Here is a 20,508-nt window from a genome sequence, read left to right on the forward strand (position 1 = left end):
ATTTAGATGAATGGTCTAACTCTGAACATGCAAACCAACTGTTTATACCTTTGATGTACAAAGTACAACCCAGGTGTATTGGGGCGATTTCACTCCATCCTGTATTGCTCTAGTCCTCACGCCGAAGTTTCTTCCCATTTACATTTTTCTCACCCAATAAGCGTCGAGCATTTTAGTTCACCGCATCAAGGACACAACGTTCCCAATCCCCTGATTCACACCATAATAAATTTGTCATCCACATCCCACATCTTTTTACATCATGTACAATCTGGATTTATCGCCACCACACACCGTCGAGACTTTATTTAGATTCCACAGGGAACCTTATTTGATGTCAAATTCTGGCTCGAACGTTATATTTGGCTGGCGCTGTCCGATTAGCAATTATAGCCGACTTGTGGCATGCTGTTGTACAAGGTGCTGTTTGCTCTGCCAGCTGAACCAATGAGTTCAGTTACACGCTTACAGTATGGTAATTTGTCACGTATGAGGGGCAGATACCTACTTGCCACTTTAAATTGAGACTGTATTGCAGTCGATTAGAAATATTTGAAGAAAAAAAAAACAAGATGTGATTCTCGTGTCGATTTTCGGTCGGGGTTGAAGAGGTTTCACGAAAATATGGCATTTGCAATGTAGGAACGACAGCTATTTTATGCCGAGTACCTCCATGTTCAAGTGCTAATTAATGCGGTTCTGGCGCTGTCAATCAAAAGTGAACATCGTCTTGTATCGGAGCTCATTAGAGTGCAAGTGTAGCCGATGAAGTTTCAAATGAGCATGCATGATCCCCATTGTGTTGAGATGAGATTTTACATCGCTGGCCTTAAAAATGTCATTATGATGAGCCCCGAATCATGTGCCACACTGCTGGAAAAAAACAAAAGATGTGATATTATGTGGTTTGATGGTACCGCCGCAATTATAGCCCGACCTAAAACACCTCGCACTGAAGTATTAATTGCAATGTGTTGGTTTAACAATTTAAAATATACCGTGAAACTGGAATTCTTTTTGCAATTGAGGCAAAATGGAGTACAATGATTGGCTGCCTCCAGCGGAGATGCTGTTGATTGGAGTTTGCCGTTGAAAGAAAGACAACGCATTGTCAACTATGGGAATGCACCCGAAAAAAAAGAAGTGCTAAATTTGTGCTTTTAGGGGTCTGGTAGCTTACCACTGAGGCAGTTTCCCAAGGGGACAACTATTGCACCTTTTAAACACGGTAGCTATTGTGACCCTTCCGTTTGTAGGCAAATTATCGTAGGGTCCATATTACTGGAAGACGTATTTTCAGGTCCGTATTTATATATAAAGGGTACGGCCTAGACCGGGGATGGGCAACATTATAAAAATGATTCACGACCGCACCCGATGAGTTTTAAGTTGTAATTACATCATTCATGTTCATTAGTAATACTTCATCTCCATTAAAGGAGACAATCAAGCTAAGTAGGAGGTAAATAGTAACTTTGAGTTGTTGATGTTTTTGGATAAACTGTACTTTGTCACGTTTTAACGCAACATATTTTACCCTCACTAGAGTGTTTTTGTGAAGAAGCACTTTAACTCCGTTGCACCGAGCTACATTCAGCTCACTACTTGTATTTTATCTATTGCCGCATGCGCAATCAATTTTTTCGGTTTGCCAGAGAGACTTGAGCCTCGGGCGCTGATACGTGACACCGTTTCACCAATTCATCGTAACCGTCACTGAAGTTTGACTCCGATTCACCAATCAAAGAGAGCCAGGCCATCACGTAACAGGATCCGACGTATCTCCAGCTCCACACAAGTTATCAAAGTGACTAATTTATGTGAAGCATGGCAGAACAGAAATCTTTTTTTGGGGGGGGGGCGGGAGGGGGCTTTTGCGAGAGTCACATTATTCCAAAGAAACAGTGCTCTTCCTGGAATACAATTTTTGGCACACTAACTCTGCTCAGTTGTAATTGAGTAAAGTCTGAATGGAATTTCAGGAGCTGTCGCTGATAAGTTTGCCGTTGTGTGACAGTTGCTTCATACTTGGCCGGGGTAGTGAGGAAAAGAGGAGTAGATTGGAGAGGGGAGGGGGCTCTCATTGCGGAATATGACGAATCCTGTGGGGAGCTGTCAATTTACAAAATGAGGCTCTCTTTCATCCACTGGCGTGGTCTCACACTTTCATCTCCAACTGCGCCTCAGAGCTCCAGCTCCCTCCAGCCGCTATGCATAAATGAATGTGAGCGAGTGACATAGAGGCAACGACATGGAGCACGACACAGGGAGAAGAGCTGGCGAGCAATGAGACACCAGTTGCTTTACGGAATCTGCAAGGAAATAGCACTTTTGTGTGACATCCACAGAGGACGATAATTGTGCCCAGTGCCCCAGAGTTTGCATAACGTGATGATGTGCAGCACAAAGCGTGTGTGTGTATATATGCAGGTGAATACTCTGTGTAGGGTGAATGAGTATCTCCTTGTGTGGGCGCAATATGTACATTTGTAGATGCTTGGATTTGTATACACACTACACTGTACTTGCTCGATTGGGTAGGCTGTGTGTGTGTGTGTGTGTGTGTGTGTGTGTGTGTGTGTGTGTGTAGGTGGGTTAGTAATGGTTGTGGGACTGGTGCACTCCCATCAGTGTTTCACCGCAGATCAAGATTAGAACGAGAATCTATGTACACAAAACCTGGCCGGTAACCATAGCAACTGCTGTGTAGTGGGGCTCCGTCATCTGACATTAAGGGGGTGTCTGCCTCAACTGAGCAAATTTAGGCAACACTCCCTCGCACGCAAACACACACACGCACACACACAAGTGGGGTTCAAGCATCTTGATCCCGACTCCATCGCATCCAAATGGAAGAAGCGAAAACGCCCAAGGTGTTGTTGCTCAAAGCCGAGCGATGCAGTCACAAGTGGGCCGCACTCAGGATGTGTTGAGGGCGCTTTCAGATCTAATCACTCTGATGGAGTTTAGGGGCCACCTGGGCCACACTGAAGGGCCAGCGAAGAGGCATGCTTGCCTCGTGTGTGAACTGAAGTACGTTCTCGGCTAACTATAGCACTGTTGGATTACACTCGTCTTTGGGATTTACCTGCTATTTATTCTTCCTCGTGATCACAAAAACTGTTTACAGTTACGAGATGTCGACAAAATACAAGAATCTGTATGTTTTTTTAGTCAACAATACCTGTTTTTGTTTTTTTTTTTGTACACTTTAACTCTTTCATGGACAGCGGTTACTACAGTGGACAGTTGATCACATTATCAGGTTACAGGGTGCATGAAAGGGTTAAGAACAATCCGTTCTCACATACTTCTTTTGGTAAAATGAGGCCCATTGTCCCCTTTTGGAGGTGGCCCATTGTTTGACTCTGACATGTTTATGAACAGATTTGCAATCAAAGCTCATACAGTATGGCAAAAGGCAGCTGTTCCCGTGTGGAGCGTGGAGCCTAACCCGCCGTGCTTTTAACTCATTCACTCCCAAAGACGTTTTTAAACGTCTTTTCAGACTTGTTCCAGAATTGGCAGGTACTGAATAAGGTAAACACGGTCCTCCTTTTGATTTCCCGGTTGACGGACTGTGTTGCTGCATACCGCTGGGTTCATTTCCATATCGAGAGGGAAAATGAGACTCAATGTGGAGATGCATGCAGGAACACACACTTTCTGACCGGTGGATTATTGAAAACTAAAGAAGCAAAATTTCTTGGAAACCCTCAATGAGAAATCGTGGGAATGAACAGTCATGACCTTGGAATTTGCTAAATTTACTGACTGAATTAACCAACAACTCCAAATCCAAAGGCCTGGCCCCCAGCGTCCTATTTTAATGCGCCACGCTGCGCTGATTGAGTGGCGTGGTGGTCGCTCTTTTTCACCAGTGCGTGCTTTGACTTTGCCCAACTGGTTTTGCTCCGATGAGAGTGGAATTAAACATCCACCCACGGCACATAACCATTACGATCTGACATGTGCTGCATGAGAAACGGCTCATTCTGGTGATTTAGCAAGAAGGCTAGTCGAGCAGAACCCTATTAAGGCTTCATGGTATTGTTCAGAATGTGTTCGCAATGTCAATAAAGACGGGGCTGTAGGCGTACTCGGCCACTTACAGTACGTGTTCCAATTTAGTAGTCCATCTTTGTGCCTTGTGTGTTACAACCTGACGTTGGCGCTGTTAATAGATTTGTCAAACTTCTCATTTCTAGTCGAGCGTCACATCATATACCCTTTTTTCAATAAGGCACCGTCAACCTTTGTGCGCAAGGTCAAGATTAATGTTCAGGTTAGCTCTGTCTGTCTTTGTTTTTCGCCTGTTCCATTTTTGGAGTAGCACCACATCAAATATTTAATAGCGTCTGCAGTGTGGCTTTCAGCTAACTCCGGAGCTCAGGGTCAGAGTGGCGACAGACATTGACAGTAATAAACGTAATCGCACGTGACCCCCACCGAAATGGAGAAGGAAATGGACCGGTAGGTGTATAAGCGTCATTTGTGTGGACTTATGCAAAGCAGGAAGGATCTTAGCAATTGGAGTGCCACTTGCAGTCTGAGGAGGAAGTGATTCTGAGAGCCCCCGTGAGCAGCTGTTCACTCAAAATGGGCTGCCTGTAGGTGAAAGGCATGGCACCTCTGGATGCCTCATCAAGCACTTGACAGGGGAATCACTCCAATTGCATTGCGGAGAGACCTCATTAAGCACCCAAGGTCACAGCGTCCAAGGAAATTTCCCGTCGGACAGCTGGAAATGAAAGTGAAATTCTTTTTTGGACGCTTGACTAATTGATTCCTGTGTTAATATTGCACTGATAATGTATGTAATCCCATCATGTCAAAAAGAAAACTGGGATTACAACCTCCAAACGTAGATAGCTCCCTGCACGGTGGATTCGCACGGCATGGTCTTTTCCAGAAATAGGTCAGGTCCCGCCATGTTTCTTAATGGGATCTTGGGCGGCAACCGAGGACCATCTGCTCACAAAGCCCATGGTCATCCCTCTGCCTGCCCACCAACCTAAAACATTGCATATCCAAATGTATTTTCTATATTATGTTTAATCCAACACGTACATCTGTCTCTTTTTTTAGAATTAGCATTATTGCTTGTCAAACTTGAAATGACCTTGCAGATGTTCACCTCCCAAAACGTTTGTGTCCAAATAGTGAATGTAATCATGTACATACAAGCATGTAGCGGCCTAATTTGAGGGCATTTTTGGAAAGAAAGTATCTGCTTTCCATTACATGTTAAGTAAAAATCTTATCTTCAAATCTGATATTTCTTTCCGGTGCTTTATGAATAAACCAAATTTATTTTCCGCACTATAAGGCACACCTAAAAGCATTCAAGTTTCTCAAAAGCTGACAGTGCGCCTTATAATCCGATGTGCCTTATATATGGATCAATATTCAGATTTTTTTAACGTGTTTTAAATGCTCAGTCAATCACTTCGTTACAGCTGTAGCCGTTGTGAAAGCTCTATATAAATAGAGCTGTATTGTATTGTATTCCCTTTCGCATAGCTGCTATCGTCACTTCTCGTCTATGTGCCTTATAATGCGGTGCACCCTATATATGAAACCAAATGAAATAGGCCATTCATTGAAGGTGTGCCTTATACAGTAAATATTCTCTAGTACGGACTCATGTTTGCACTGTCCAATTTGTCCTGATAACAGAAATTCCTCATTTGGGAAATGAGCATGGTACATGTCCTTTATGAACCTGCAAGTATGTTGACAAAATGCATGTGTAACAACATGCTCAATAAAATACAAAAATATATTGTCCAAAAACTGTTTATATAACAAAAACTGCAATACAGGTGTATCCTAAAAAAATCACAACAGTAAAATACATACAGTATTTTAATGTTTATTTTTTCTGTCTTGGGAAAAAATGTGTATTTTGGATTATTTTGTTGGATGCATTCTTTGGTTTATGACAATGTCTGCCTGCGTGTCATACAGTTTTCTCGCTAGTTGCAAGTAATTGTCCCGTTGATCACCGATGTCTGGTAATTTTTGTGCATACTGAAGGATTTTTGTTGCCATTTGCTTTGCTTCCTTGCTGGATGGTGGCTTGTCATCAGGAGTTGAATCGATGCCTTGTTTTTTAAAGTTTCGTAGATTTGCGTCTTTCCCACTCCAAGTGTCTGCTGGATCTTTTTAACTTTGTGTCCAGCCTCGCTCAAACGGATGCATTTCACTCGCTCCGCTCCAGTCGTTAGTTCTTTTACGTCTCGATGCGATCATCTACACGACGTAAGTTAATAAAGTTAAAATCTTTCGCAATTATAGTAAAACACACGCCAATAAAGAGTCGCTTACACGTCTTCGTTTCGAATCTAATGAATGCAAACCGCGAAGCGAACACGTTACTTCGGTCATGTCGAGTGGGTGCTGCTTTTAAGCTTGTGCCGCATTCTCCAGGACATAAGTGAATAAAGTTAAAATCATTCACAATTACAGTAAAACGCACGGCAATAAAAACTCACTTATACGTCGTCGTTTAGAATCTGATGATCGAAAAACGCAAAGTGAAAACTTGTTTCAGCGTTGTGTATTTTCAGTCGCATCGGGTGGGCGTTACGTGTATTTAAGCTCCCGCGGCATTACACCTTCATCCGGGTTACGGGTAGTGGAATTTCCGCTCACGCAAGTTTCGGTAACACATAATATCGTAGTCAAAATGTTAATGCATAAGTTTTTATTCCGGGTGAAGGATATTCCTTTCCATAGAATTCCGGGGATGGGAATATTTACTGTACTCCGAAGCGCTTTATAGTGCGGAAAATACTGTACTTCAGTATAAACATGAAAGTAGAGAAGGCAGTTTTTTCACTTCATGCCCTTCAATGAACAGAAGCATAATTGGGTGCGTAGTGGCAGCAAAACAAAGTAGGCAAGGCCGCTGAGTATATGTTACTTGCGATGTATTGTGTTTACTGTCCTCAAACGTCCCGTTGTGCAGAAAATGAGTGTGAAATTGTTCTCGCCTGCTCCCTGAGATTGACCTCTTTCCTGGTCCGAGAGCAGCTGTCATTCACTGTGTTCTCCGCATTACTGCGTTGTGTTTACCTCGATGTTTTACATGAGTGGACCGACAGTTTGGCAATTTTTTTTATCACTACCTACAATACATTTTGTTTTCTGCATGCTGTACGTGCGTGTGCTCAAGCGGCTGTATTCTTGTTTGCTTTCCGGTGTGTGTCAACGCACGACTGTGTGTATGTCTGTTTAGCCTCGCTGATTACGCTTTCCCGTCGAGTGTGTGTGTGTTTCACTAATTTATTGCTGTCAGCAAACTCCTCAGCATGGGTACAGCTGTCAAAACAGCCTCAGCTCCTGCGTCGTGACAATAGTTTCATCCCTTTGCATGAAAATAACTGGCGGCATCCTGCACCGTGCTTGCCGCTTTGTTTGCATACATCGCCCCGCTTACAAACTTGAGGCTTTTGCATCAGTGGTTTGTCCAGCCAAGGGGAGCCCTGCATGTGTGAGGGAATTCATGAGGAAGTTGGACACCAAAACAAATCCACCCACTCACCCCCTCATGATAAAGGAACACACTGAAATATGGCTGAGAGAGGACACGCCAAAAGCATCATTGCCCTTCTGGACTCCCAACTCCCAACTGAGACTCCCAACTGAAATGAGCCTTTTGGCAAAAATTCGGTTGCATTTCCAATTTACATCTTCGTCCCAAAATTCAGATCATTATTAATTCTGATGTTAATAATAAAAGAAAAAGAATCACCTTATAATCATCATCATTGAACATGTCTTTCAGGCATTCAATATTTTATGATCACATTTAATTTTTTTTTTTTTTTAAATTAATCGCAAAAATGATTGTTGGATGTTCCGCGCTTTTTATTTGTATATTTATTTATTTATTTGTTTATTTCCACCCCAATCATAATTATTATAATATGAAGTTGTTTTAAAATATTTATACTAATATACGTTTGTTCCAACAACTACAAGTACTAATAGTTAAAGACACGCAACAATCATATATACAGTAGTTTTAATAAATTTACATAGCCCACAAATTTTTTTATTTTTTGGGAAAACGGCTGATGACTAAACGGCGACCATATTGTAATTTTCTGTGTTGCTGTTTTTTTGTTTTTTAATTTTTAATTTTATGATTGTACTATTGCAAAATTCCTGACAGCACAAATAAAATAAATATGACATCTCACAAATTCTGCTGAAGTATTTTGACTTCTGAGCACAATGAAAATAATTTCCATTTCATTTCATTTAAGTCAGTCACCATGAGTGTTGATAATGTCAGTCATATTTTGCATTTACTCTGTCCATTGTATTGTATCACATTGCATGATTTGTTCATTTAAACCTGAAAATATCTGGTGTGAAAGAAGTGCATGGAACACAATTGCATTCTCCATTCTCAAAGTCATTGGCTGTCCAGTTTAAAAAAAAAATGCAAAGGCTTTCTGGAAGCGCATCAATCATGTTATTGCGTGAAATAAACAATCGATCGCCGCATCCCGAGCCAATTTCTCCGTAAATTAACAGCAGTGGACATGGACAAATCTATCAATTTTTCACCTCTCCTTTTGCCATTCGCCAGTGTGCTACACCGTAATGAAAGTCAACACCGGAGCCAAGAAGCTTTTATTTCCTCAACTCCGATCCTGCATCCCCTTGTCCCTTCTTGTTTTCCTCTCTGCTGTTTTGTTTAGCCGCCTTATCCGTTCGGCGTTTGCGATCATTTAACTGCTCAATCAATAGCAATCCAATTGGCATAGACCTGCATCCTCTGAATGGTGATGAATAGCTGTTGATGGATGTGGAAGAAACCCTGAAAGCAGAGTGACTGAGTGGGAGGAAGTGTACGCCAACGTCCTCCGGGTTGAGAAATATGACGGAAAGCTCACAAAACATTGCCCTAAAGGACAGCCATGTTTTTTTCATAAACAAGCTCTATAAAATATTGATGGCTCAATCCCAGTGAGGCACTGATGGGTGTGGTTCTCTCTGCATATAATCTTATTTGCTTCGATCTATTTAAGCCTGACATTCTGGGGCGGGGGGGAAACATTTTCGGTTCGGGAGACCCACTATAGTCATACTGTAGATGGAGCATACTGAGCACATATTGTTATTATTATTGCAATTCTATTTGTGCCACACACAGTTAATCTGAAAATTGTCCGTCCTCAGCGTTTCTTAGTTTGACATTCTATGAGCGCACCTGAAATATGAGCGTGTTCACATGCAGATTTGGTTTAATAGTTTCATGCAATCAAGTGGCTGTATGTTATTAATGTTTGGATCCAGCGTGTGATTTACAAGTACAGGTCGCTGGCGATTTATGGTTGCCATGGTCACCTGTTGTTCGTGTGAAGTCTGGCTTTTTCCGGGATGCTACTACTTGAGAAATGCGGATCGATTGTATGGATGGACGTGTGTGTTTTATTAACCCTGTGGGAGTACGGTTTTATTGATAGATGCATATAAAAAAAATGTCTAAAAGCCATGCACTGGGTAGTGAAGGAGTGGCATGGCGGGAAAAGTCATACGAAGGTTCAGGCACTCACAATGTTCCCCCATAGGAAATAAAATTCATCTGGTGTTACCATCGTGAACACTTTAACTGCGCAGGCCAATTAAGTGTCATCCAATGTGTGAAAAAAAGTTGCCCGCCGTTAACCTTAAAAATGAAAAACAATAAATTGTTGTATGTGTAGTTTCTTCGTACTGGTATGAAGATAGAGCGCACTTTACTTTCCACAGTGCATGCACTTTTATTATTATCGTCAAGTTATTACTGACCTATGTTGTGCTGAGGAGCCTGGATAGGGAGCATTTTATTACTTTCCCAGATTGCAACAAGTTCGGTTTCATTTTTTGCTTCAGACACAATTGTTTGTTGTTTGTTTGACGAAAGCTGGTGGACTAGTACAACCTCAGTGTTTGACTTTGGAGTTCACCGGTGCAAGAATTCCCAAACGTGGGGTGGGAATGTGATGGGGAATCCACATTTGTGCCTTGCGCCACCCAAATGCAATGAAAACATCAAATGTATCCTAATTTAGCATCACACAACTCTCCAGCATAAATAGTTTATAATTGGTAGAAATGAGGACTGGAAATATCCTAATATCCTATTCAGTCCTTGACGGTGCACTTTTGTTTTTTGTGTTGATCAGTTTTCAATTAACAGCACAAGGGTCAATTTCACAACTGTCAAATGGTAGGTCTGGAGGTTAAACCCCATAAATTAATTCTTTGGTGCACCCAGTCGAGGCCCGTCATAACGTTGCTAGCCTTTCTGTGACGGTGACTCATCGCGCCTTGGTGTTTCTCTCTCGCGTCCATCTATTAACCAGTCCATTTACCGCACAAACCTCAATTTCTCGAGGCTAAGGCCCATACTTATTTTCTCTTTTTCTGCGCTCCCCTGCCCACCTTGTCTGTCCCACACTCACTCAGGCAGCAAGGTCAAGAGAGGGGGCTCAGCTGTGATTCTTATTATTCGCTGTCCTTTAAAAAAGAAAAAAAAATCTCAGACACTCTTGAATCATTCAGCATCTGCTCGAAAAAAGCCTCCGCACATTTCTTTAAATATTTAAAAAAGGTGAAATTGTGTCGAACTGACTTTATTTACTACCTGCGTTCACATATTTTTGTATGTCAGACGGTGTTTTTAATTAAGCCATTCAGATTTTGGACCCAATGGGACATACTAGAATCTAGACTAATTTAAATCATACCACCCTCACAACAAATTTCTTCACCTATAACTTTGCTTAAAAGGACCGATCATTGAAGAAAGAGGTAAAAATGAAATCCATTATCCAGGGACTCGGTTTGATCATGTAAATATAAAAAAAAGGCTGTACTGTATTTCTTTTGCTGGACCCAGAATGTTATCAGATAAACACACACTATCACATTCTATGGGACTAATCACTAGCGTAGCCACCACCGTCTAAAAACTCCAGATGCACTTAAACTAAAACGAATGCACTTAAACTAAACAAAAAACAAACAAAATTATTCTGAGATATGTGCTGCTGTATTGTACCTCATAGTTTTCTGGATGCCGCTAACAAAGCAACTGCTGTGGCTTGCGCTAGCTTTTTGAGAAGTTTCTTCGAAGGAATCACTTAGCTAATTGCAAGAAGGCCCGGGGTCTTGGCCATTGCTATTAGATAAATTAAAATATGACCGTTTTGCTTTTGCCTCCGTAAGTGGTGGCGCTAATGCTATTCCAAGACTTTTTGCACTGGGGTTTCTATGCTGTTGAAACTGAGGCAACGGTAAGGGTCGACTGGAATGAGATTATACAAGCACATGAGACCGAAGGCCTCAGACATACACATGCACCGAGTCCTGACAATGTAGGTACTGTATTTTCCCGCGTGTTGTCAGCTCTGACGATTTCCTGTCACCTCTCAGACAAGTTCTTGTGTTTGTGATGAATGCTCTGTGTAGCCTCAGGGGATGAGCGCTTGATTGACTCCAGTATGAGGCAACGCTAATGGATCATCGCAACTTGCTGTGTCACGTTGATCCAACTTGCATCCAAGAACGCCGTCGCCGCTTGGCATGGACTGAATATCTTTCCCAGAGCTGAACCCTTTAGAGGGGGCCAATACCTCCTGTATTGGTCGAAATATTAAGGAAGGAAAATGGCTTTGGTTGGGAGAGTGCTCTTAGTCAGCGATATACATTTTCTCTTTGAGACCTTTTGATGAGGCGCACCAAAATGCAACATGGTACGTCTTCCTCAATGTTCAGCCAACCGCGAAGTGCTGTCTCTGCGGCTTTGCCAGACCACGTTCACGTCACTCGGTCGACACTTGCTCTAACCTTGCCACTGCCCTCTGTGATGCAAACAAATTCTACACCTGGGTCATCTATCCAGTAGCGACATGTCAACATTTGACATTCAACCCGGTGGCACGGGGCTCTGGACAACCCAACAGACTGTCAATTAATTCTAACGCAAAGCTATTCAGGCCACTTACTCCCTGCTGCCGGGGTCAGTGGTGTCTCTGCAGTGCTTCTCCGAAACCCAAAAATCTCTTTTCTTGTCAAGACAGACCTGAACCCAAATATTGACAACAATCATGAGATGGCTAACCTTTCCGAAGTATTGTATTCTTGATGGCATGGTCCAACAAGATGCTGGAAAAAATGTCTTCCCCAGAGATCCATGTTGAGGCATAAATTGTCCATCTTCAGTCTGATTTTTGGAGGCCGCTGTCGTGTTTGAGAATCCAGTGTGCCATTATTTTAGTGTTCGGTGTTACCCTGCTGGAAGTAACAACTAGAAGACAGACTGTTTTTAGACGAGGAAAAGCCAACTCAGCATGACCGTGCAATATTTAGCAATGCTTTCATTTTGTGTACTTGACTGTTAGCTTAGTAGTCGTGCGTCTTCAGTCACTTGCCTTTTGACCAATTTAGTTCGTCATGGCATCACGCTATTCTTAACTGACAGTAGTGCGGTGTCCTGTTACTGTCGCATATCTTGTCAAGTTGTGACATGCACTCCTTGGCGTAATATGATATCATTGAGTTATAATTGCCTTTTTATCAGCCCAAAGCAGTTTGACTATCCTCCTATGAACTCTGCAGTATTTGGAGGAGGACATAGCCCCTTAATTTATGCAAGTTTGTCAAAATCACACTACATTACTACTTTGTCAAATACATTGTGTTCCTTATTGTGAAGATTAATTGAAACATAGATTAGAGGAGATTATCTTGACCACCGGGACTCATTGTGCCAAATTGATCCCATGGGATTGTCTGGTTAGATATTTGCATTTACAAGCTGTAGCCAGTGACAATACTGTGTATGCTTCAAATTGGAGGTTTTTTTGCTGCAAAGCCAAATACAATTCTCCCAAAAAGGAATATACTGCCAACATACAAAAAAAACCCCACAAACAAACAAACAAACAAACATTACCTGTCAAAGGTTTTTTATAGTTTGTCATTGAACAGCACAAGAAGGCGTGTCCAAAATTTTGCCTGCTAGTGTACATGAATATAATTTCCTCATAGATTGAAAAACATGACTTCAGTGAAACCGGGATCATATTATTCTTTAATGTGATGCCACACGCCGAATGATAAAATATCCATAAGATGAGATGATTCAATTTTCTATTCCGGGCTATATTACTGCCAACAAAACACTTTATGTCCTTGTTTTTCAATTTCAGTCACCAGCAAGTGCGTTTGACCAACTCACGCACTGAACACCCACTCACAACATTTTTTATATTCCCTCAAGCGTCGTTTCCCATCCTTCATAAGGAAATGAGAAGCCAATGCTTTTTTCCCCCCCTCCCTCATTATCCATTTCTACCGAATGACAGTAAAATGACCTTGAAACTCTTTGAGGAGGAAATCCCTTTTAGCTCATCCCAGGTCTGGCACTGTCACTCAGTCAGAGTACCATCGTCCCACAGCAGGTGAACTTTTATTTAAAAAAAAAAAAATCCCTTTGGGGACTGATTTAGCACCACCTTGTTAATATTCAACTTTTTTTTTTCCATGGTGCAGGCTTTTAATGCTGCAAGTCAGCTGCTGCCTCCACTTCTCCGTCTGGCTCAGCCTCTATATACATCAGCAGGTCTGAGTCATGCAAAGAGAGAGAGGCAGTGTGGGAGTGAAGGGATTGGGTGCTTGACGATGGGGCTCACTGCATCCCTACCTTTCCTCTATAGGGCGGACAGGTTATTTTTGGCACTACGGCCGGTGAGAGGGTACATTGCCCCAATTCACATAAAACATACAATGGAGGCAACCAAAGCCAACACTTATGATTGCGGATTATATTGATGGTTTGAGCTCCATTGTTGAGTCTTAGGCTGTGTTTGGATAAAGGCCCATTTCGGAGATTTATTGATTTGAAGTAAGGGCCAAGTATCAGCACGATACCGAAACGCGGTATCGGTAATTGCCCGTCCTTCGTGACAACCGTAGCCAAATTGCAAGTGTTCCATTTAAATCCGCTTTTACCCCTGGTAAAGGGATTTCCGATTTTGTTCAATATGTGCTGACCTCACCCGTGGCTCTATGCAGTGCTTTTCAGTGACGTCAGCAAAATGTGTACCATCTGTTTAGCCAGGTTTCACATCCGTTTACCCCCACTGCTATGCTGTACCCTGGGACGGGATAGCCTCTCAGCCTCCCTGAAACATATCACCTCTGCCACCGGCCCTGCTGCTCATACTTTCCATTCGATCATTGGCAGGAAGACAAGGGTTGACGTTACAAGCTCAGTTGTGCGTGAGACTGTATGGACAAATGTATTGCGACTCACATGTGAATTGATTTATTGATCAAGTCTTGGGTGAGTGCTGCTACTTAGGAACGTCTGTAGATCATAGCCGATGAAGCTTGACGTTAAAACTTTGCGGTTGGAAGCGAACACAAACCATGGCTGACGACCACCATTAATGTATGGTCGGGGCAAATGTTAGATCAAGTATAATTGATAAACACAGATAAATATCCATCAATCCCTCTGTTTTCTGTCCCGCTTAGCCACATGAGCACATTTGGCATCTGATTTTGACATCAATATATACATCGGAATTCTGACACTTAAGTGTTCCATTGCACTTTACCTGGACGGAGGTTGGATATTTCCAACATCCTTATTTTTCTTGGATGCAGCATCACCCTCTCAGTTGCACCAGGGAATCCTGACTCTTAGCCACTTCTGTTCCCATATGTGAGATGCACTACAACAGAGAGTGTGAGGTCCAACATAAGTCACCTCGCAAACTGTCCTCCGGAGGAATGGACTCTGCTATATTTTCCTACATCCAGATCAATGATTCTGCACATACAGTGTACAACAAGGTGAATCCATCTCAGTTTTCAGATTTCAGACAAGAAATTTGACAGAAAAATCAATTTTTATAAAGGAAACCTGATTTTACTGGAACAATCATTTTTTTTCTCCCTCCCAAAACAAATATCTGTAATAGGATGTCTCTTCAGGTCAGTTTTAGCCGCAGAGTTTTCATATTTGGAGTCTGGCAAAGTGCAAAGTAATGATTTGTTGCCCCCTTTTGCTCACTGAAAATGGTCTTCAATTGCATGAGTATAGACTTCCACGCCTCCACTGAAGTAGCAGCATGGTGACACCTGTGTTCATTTTCAACAGTTTTTGGTGTCTGTAATGGATCTTCTTCCTTGGAAATATTAGATTTGACAGATCAAATAAAGAGAACGTAAACACCATTCTATTCGAAAACAAGTGAAAGGGGCAATAGAGGCTACATTTGCATTTAGGTTGGACCCCCAAAGAATAAAAATGGCCGCCCACATCATGTCATGTTAAGCTCTTCTGGAAAAGTCAACGATGTTAAACAGGCTGTCTCCATGAAATGTGAAATCATTATGATTGTTGCGCAGGGAATTTATTTTCCGCACTTAAAAACTGTTTACTTGCATCCAAGCTGCTGTTTTGGTTTGCAACAAGGTTATAATGAGCACTGCAGTCATCACTTTAACGTCCATGTGTGAATGATAGCATTTATGAGGTGAGATAATTCGAGTTAGTTAGATTTTTTTTTATTTTTTTTTTTCATAGGAAAATGAGAGAAGCACTTTTTGATTCAAGTGGATGACGTAAGCAGTGACTACTTGGAGTAAAGTGTCATTTAGAGGGACAACCACACAATTGTGTTTGCCAAAATCAACGTTGAGTCTAAAATCCACATCATGGCTCATCGGTGTCATCAGCAAGCCCAAAATCAACACCAAGCAATCTAATGGGAGCGCTCTCTTGCCTTGCTGAGTTTTTTTTTTAAACATAAGTATCTCCAGATAGCCGAAGAATACTTTTGCATTGTATGTGTCATTATTTACAAATGACCCTGGGTTTACAAGGGTTGTATTGTGACCATAAGGCAGCCAAATTGAGTTTCCTCTGTGACATTCCTGCAGTTCCATTAAGTCGCTACGGTCGTATACATGCCGGGCTTTGTTTGTGGTCTCATATTTGTTGCCGCCGCTGCATTAAGAGCGCCGCAGAAGCATCTTGGAGTTGACGGCTTGAATGTGTAGGCACGGGCCTGTGGTTCATCCGTCACTCTTTTTTTTTTTTTTTTAATACTTGTGTCACTCAAGAAGGATGGATGCAAGCTTATACAGCTAAAATTAGTATCCAGGTTGAATGAGAATTACAAACATGTGGAGGTAGCATCTAAAAGAACAGCACATTGGAGATGAGAGCTAAGCTAGTGGATATTTAAAATAAGAGTAGAAAAGGGTTAAAAGAAGCAAAGAAAATATTTTCGGCTTTAACGGTTGTACTGTCCATCACTTGCTCATTATTACATGGTTAAGATAAGATAAGATATCCTTTATTCGTCCCACACTGGGGAAATTTACAGCCTCCAGCAGCAAGAATGTATGTAGAAAGAAGAAAGGAGAAAGAGAAAAAAACACAACAATCATCTTTCAATTAAATACAATATGAACACAAATGGATAAATCGCAGTACTATTTACAATTTTCCTTCACATCATTTAATTATTATTATTATTATGATTGTTATTTTTTATTCATCAGCCTGACAGCAGTCGGTAGGAACGAGCGTCGGTATCTCTCCTTCTTGCAGCGCGGGTGTAACAGTCTCTGGCTGAAGGAGCTACCAAGTGCTGTCAGGGCGGGCTGGAGGGGGTGGGAGGGACTGGCCATCATAGCTTTTAGCTTAGTTAGCATCCTTCTGTTGCCCACCTCCTCCAGGGTGTCAAGGGAGCAACCCAGGACAGAACTGGCCTTCCTGACCAGTCGCTCCAATCTCTTTCTGTCCCGGGCTGAGATGCTGCCTGACCAGCAGACAATGCCATAATGGATGGCCGAGGCCACCACAGAGTTATAGAACGTCTTAAGGAGTGACCCCTGAACCCCAAAAGACCTCAGTTTCCTGAGTAGGAAGACATCAGCGCCACCGGTCTGCAGCTGTTCAGCTCCTTAGGGTGGGGGGTCTTGGGCACTGGGACCAGGCACGAAGTTTTCCACAGCTGTGGAGCTCTGCCCAGCTTCAGGCTCAGGTTGAAGATGTGCTGGACAATGTTACACAGCTGGTCAGAGCAGGTCCTGAGTAGCCGGGAACTGATCTTATCCGGACCTGCTGCCTTCCTCACATTCATCTTCCTCAGTTGGTTCCTTACCTGCTCTATTGTGACGGACAGGCAGGAACCAGGTGACATAAAGCCATACGTTTGATACAACTGTATGTATATTGTATCTTTTAAGATTGCGCTGTAGGTACATCAGATATAATGACTTTATTATTGTATCCCGTGTTGATGTCAGACTGGCCCGACACAAAATTTATAAAATCCTCTCGTCTCCGAGGAACTAATTGCCTTGCAGACGGCAAGACGGTTGAACTTTCCACCGAGGTGCGTGTCGGGTGTTGAACAGCAATCACTGGCGTCACCGCTGGTCAACAATCAATCACGCCAGCATCAAAGCAAAGGTGAGAGTTGGAGCTAATGGACATTGAAGTGGAGCTGCGCTCAGTGTCCTCTTAATGGAAGTCGGGGCTCTTGCCTGTGATGGCTCTTCACCTCCTTTAATGATAGGTTCTATTTGAAGATGTACACTGTCCAAAAAAAATGGGTTTAAAATAGAATTTATGTTGGAATTAGTTCTGCCGGTGAGACTATTAATTATCTCCGGAATTAATAAAGCACAATTAATAACGCGGTATATACCCCAACGGGCAAAGGAGACAGTTTGCAAATTAAGCTTCCATTCATATCTTCAGCCTTTGAGAGCATATGGTGGACCTGATTAGTGGCGATGAAATCTTTCAGCTTTTTTTTTTTCTTCACATGAAGGAGCTCAGTTCTCGGCTCCCTTTGCTGGAAGCTTGGTGAAAGTAAGAAGCTGTGTGTCTCTCGGTGGTGGTACCAAAGAGCAGTTAAGGTCATTCAAGTCAGGTGGCAGGAATCTACCCACCGTATTGACCAAGTTGCCTTGACAGCTGTACATAAGGCTTGATCGATCTGATGTGGCAACAGAGGAGGAAGGGGGCTGTATACATACCTGTTCAACAAGCAAAGAATACTAATCCAGCCTTGCCTTCCTTGCCCTTGCAGATCCCAGTCTCAGGTTTAACCTTGCTGCTTGGGGAGCTAGCGACCCACCTTATCAGCAGCCACTACACAACGGTGCCGAGCAAAAGTGGGCTTTGACGCGGATGATAAACTTCTCATTAACCTTCAGGAAATTAAACGAAACCTCGATTTAATTAGATAAAGATAGTGTCACTGCCGCTTCTCCTCAGAGATGAAACGTACCCTCCCTTGGGGAGGGCGGAGGCAGAGAAAAAGGTTCTGTAAAAATGCTCGAAGAACGGAATGATGTTTTTAATCCGACGTGACTGCACTTTTAGCAGTCAAACCCACTGCCGGATTCTGCAATATGCATCGGCCAAGGTAATGGCACATTGTAATGTAAATGGCATCGGCGTGATAAAAAATTGACATCATTAAGTATGGCAGCGTGATTTAAGGCATGATTAAAGTGACATAATAGGATAGCGGGGCAGTAATGTCCCTTGGACAACTGCGGAGTGACCTGAATGCATTATCACCAACTGAACAGATGGAGACAAAAAGCACTACACAATGACACAAAACTTCCTCTCGTCTCATTTTTCTTAGCGTGAGACGACTACTAATGGGATGAGAGGTGGTGCTTTTTGTATAAATGCCAAGCTTGCTTGCCATTTTCTTCCGGCAATGAGTTAGTGTTGGAATTAAAGCACAATGTGTTGCCAATTAAAATATATGGAGGTGGTATAAATGTTATAGGATTATTGTATACATTTCAAATATATCTTCCAGCACCAAAGTGTAATTTCTGTTGCTGTTTACTGTTTGGATCTTTGAGGCAACAATTCTTGGCAGCCAACAAGTTATGTCAGATTTAATTTAGCCTGCCCCCGATGTTATGAAAGTGTATTAAGTGTTCCAAGGCGTGAGTGGCTCATTTGCAAGAGATCAGAAGAGACTTTCAGATTTCCTCCATGCATTTATTCCGAAAGTTTTTTTTGTTTTAAGGTTGCGGGTGAGCCGGAGCTCATCACAGTTGACATCGGGTAAGAGGCGCGGTACACCCTGGACATGTAAATTTATATTTATATATAAGTTTTCGCACATTCTTGGTGCTTGCTATTAGAATGTTTGTGAATAAAGTAAAACGGGTTTAGTTCAAAGGTGGCCCAGTGGTACAGTGGTTAGCGTCCTCACAGTGCAGAGGTAATTGTTCAATTCCAACCCCGGCCTCCCTGTGTGGAGTTTGCATGTTCTCTCCGTGCCTGCGTGGGTTTTCTCCGGGTACTCCGATTCCTCCCACATTCCAAAAACACGCATGACAGGCTGATTGAGCACTCTCAATTGTCCCCAGGTGTGATTGTGAGCGCGATTGGTTGTTCGTCTGTGTGCGCCCTGCGATTGGCTGGCAACCGGTTCAGGGTGTCCCCCGCCTACTGCCCGAAGACGGCTGGGATAGGCTCCAGCACCCTGCGCGAGCCTTGTGATGATAAGTGGATCGAAAAATGGATGGATGTATGGATGCATGGGTTTAGTTCCATAAAACAATACATTTGGAAGGAATCTCGCGGCTCTTGTTGGTCCCAGCAACAACTACTGTATTGTCGATAGGATCTAGCCCTTGAACTGCCTCGAAATACGCCCCGCGTTAAGTCTTTAATACATCGCTATCTTACTGAGCTGGCACGGCTGTCACGGCTGAACACTTTGACTGGAAATAATAGAAGCCCGCAGCTACAGTGCATCTGCATAATGGCATCATATCAGCTCCGTGTCGTGGCAGCAGCCAGCTCTCTGCAGGCTGGTCACATGCATCCTCTCATCTGTTTCGTGCTGGTATAATCGCGGTAAGGGGTCCCTCCTCCCTTCTGTCCCACGGTCACACAGGCGGGACAAAAGGTGGAAGATGGCGTGGCTGAAGACGTAGCCATGATACAGACACGCAAAGAGAGCGGAAGCGCACGCGCTGTGGCATTTAAGCTTGCGCTGTGCCTTAGAGGACGTGCTCTAATATTCTCCACCCATCTTTCTCTTCAGCTGCTCTCATTCTGTCTGTGCCACGAGCCATTTTCTGCTACCTCTTCATGCTCGTCACATCCCACCGGGGGCGTCTCTCCAATATTCCTCATCAGTCCATCTCCCGCCGTCATCTCCGACTTTTATCTCCTCTGGCCCCTCGTGGCATGGCTTCACTTCTTTTTGTCATTTTGGAATCGACGAAAAACCTTCAAGGTCATGACCACACAATTGATTCCTGGGAACGGCAAATGTGTGAATCGTAGGTAGCCTTTGAAGGAGGTTGACCTTTACTTCAAGTGTCCAATCCAGCTTTTCCCAACCTTGTTTGTGAAACTTGGACCCTCCCAGCCGGATGATCCCTTTCAATACAACCAGTGCTAAGATCTCTGGACATTTTAGTTCA

At 42.9% G+C, this 20,508-nt stretch overlaps 1 protein-coding gene across 27 annotated transcripts in view; it reads left to right on the top strand.

Moving 5' to 3' along the window:
* Positions 1–20,508, top strand: part of kcnma1a (potassium large conductance calcium-activated channel, subfamily M, alpha member 1a) — a 142,327-nt gene that overhangs the window by 38,088 nt on the left and 83,731 nt on the right. The gene's annotated exons all lie outside the window — the stretch shown is intronic.

Source organism: Hippocampus zosterae, chromosome 11, assembly GCF_025434085.1.
Source record: "Hippocampus zosterae strain Florida chromosome 11, ASM2543408v3, whole genome shotgun sequence".
Classification (NCBI taxonomy): Eukaryota; Metazoa; Chordata; class Actinopteri; order Syngnathiformes; family Syngnathidae; genus Hippocampus; species Hippocampus zosterae.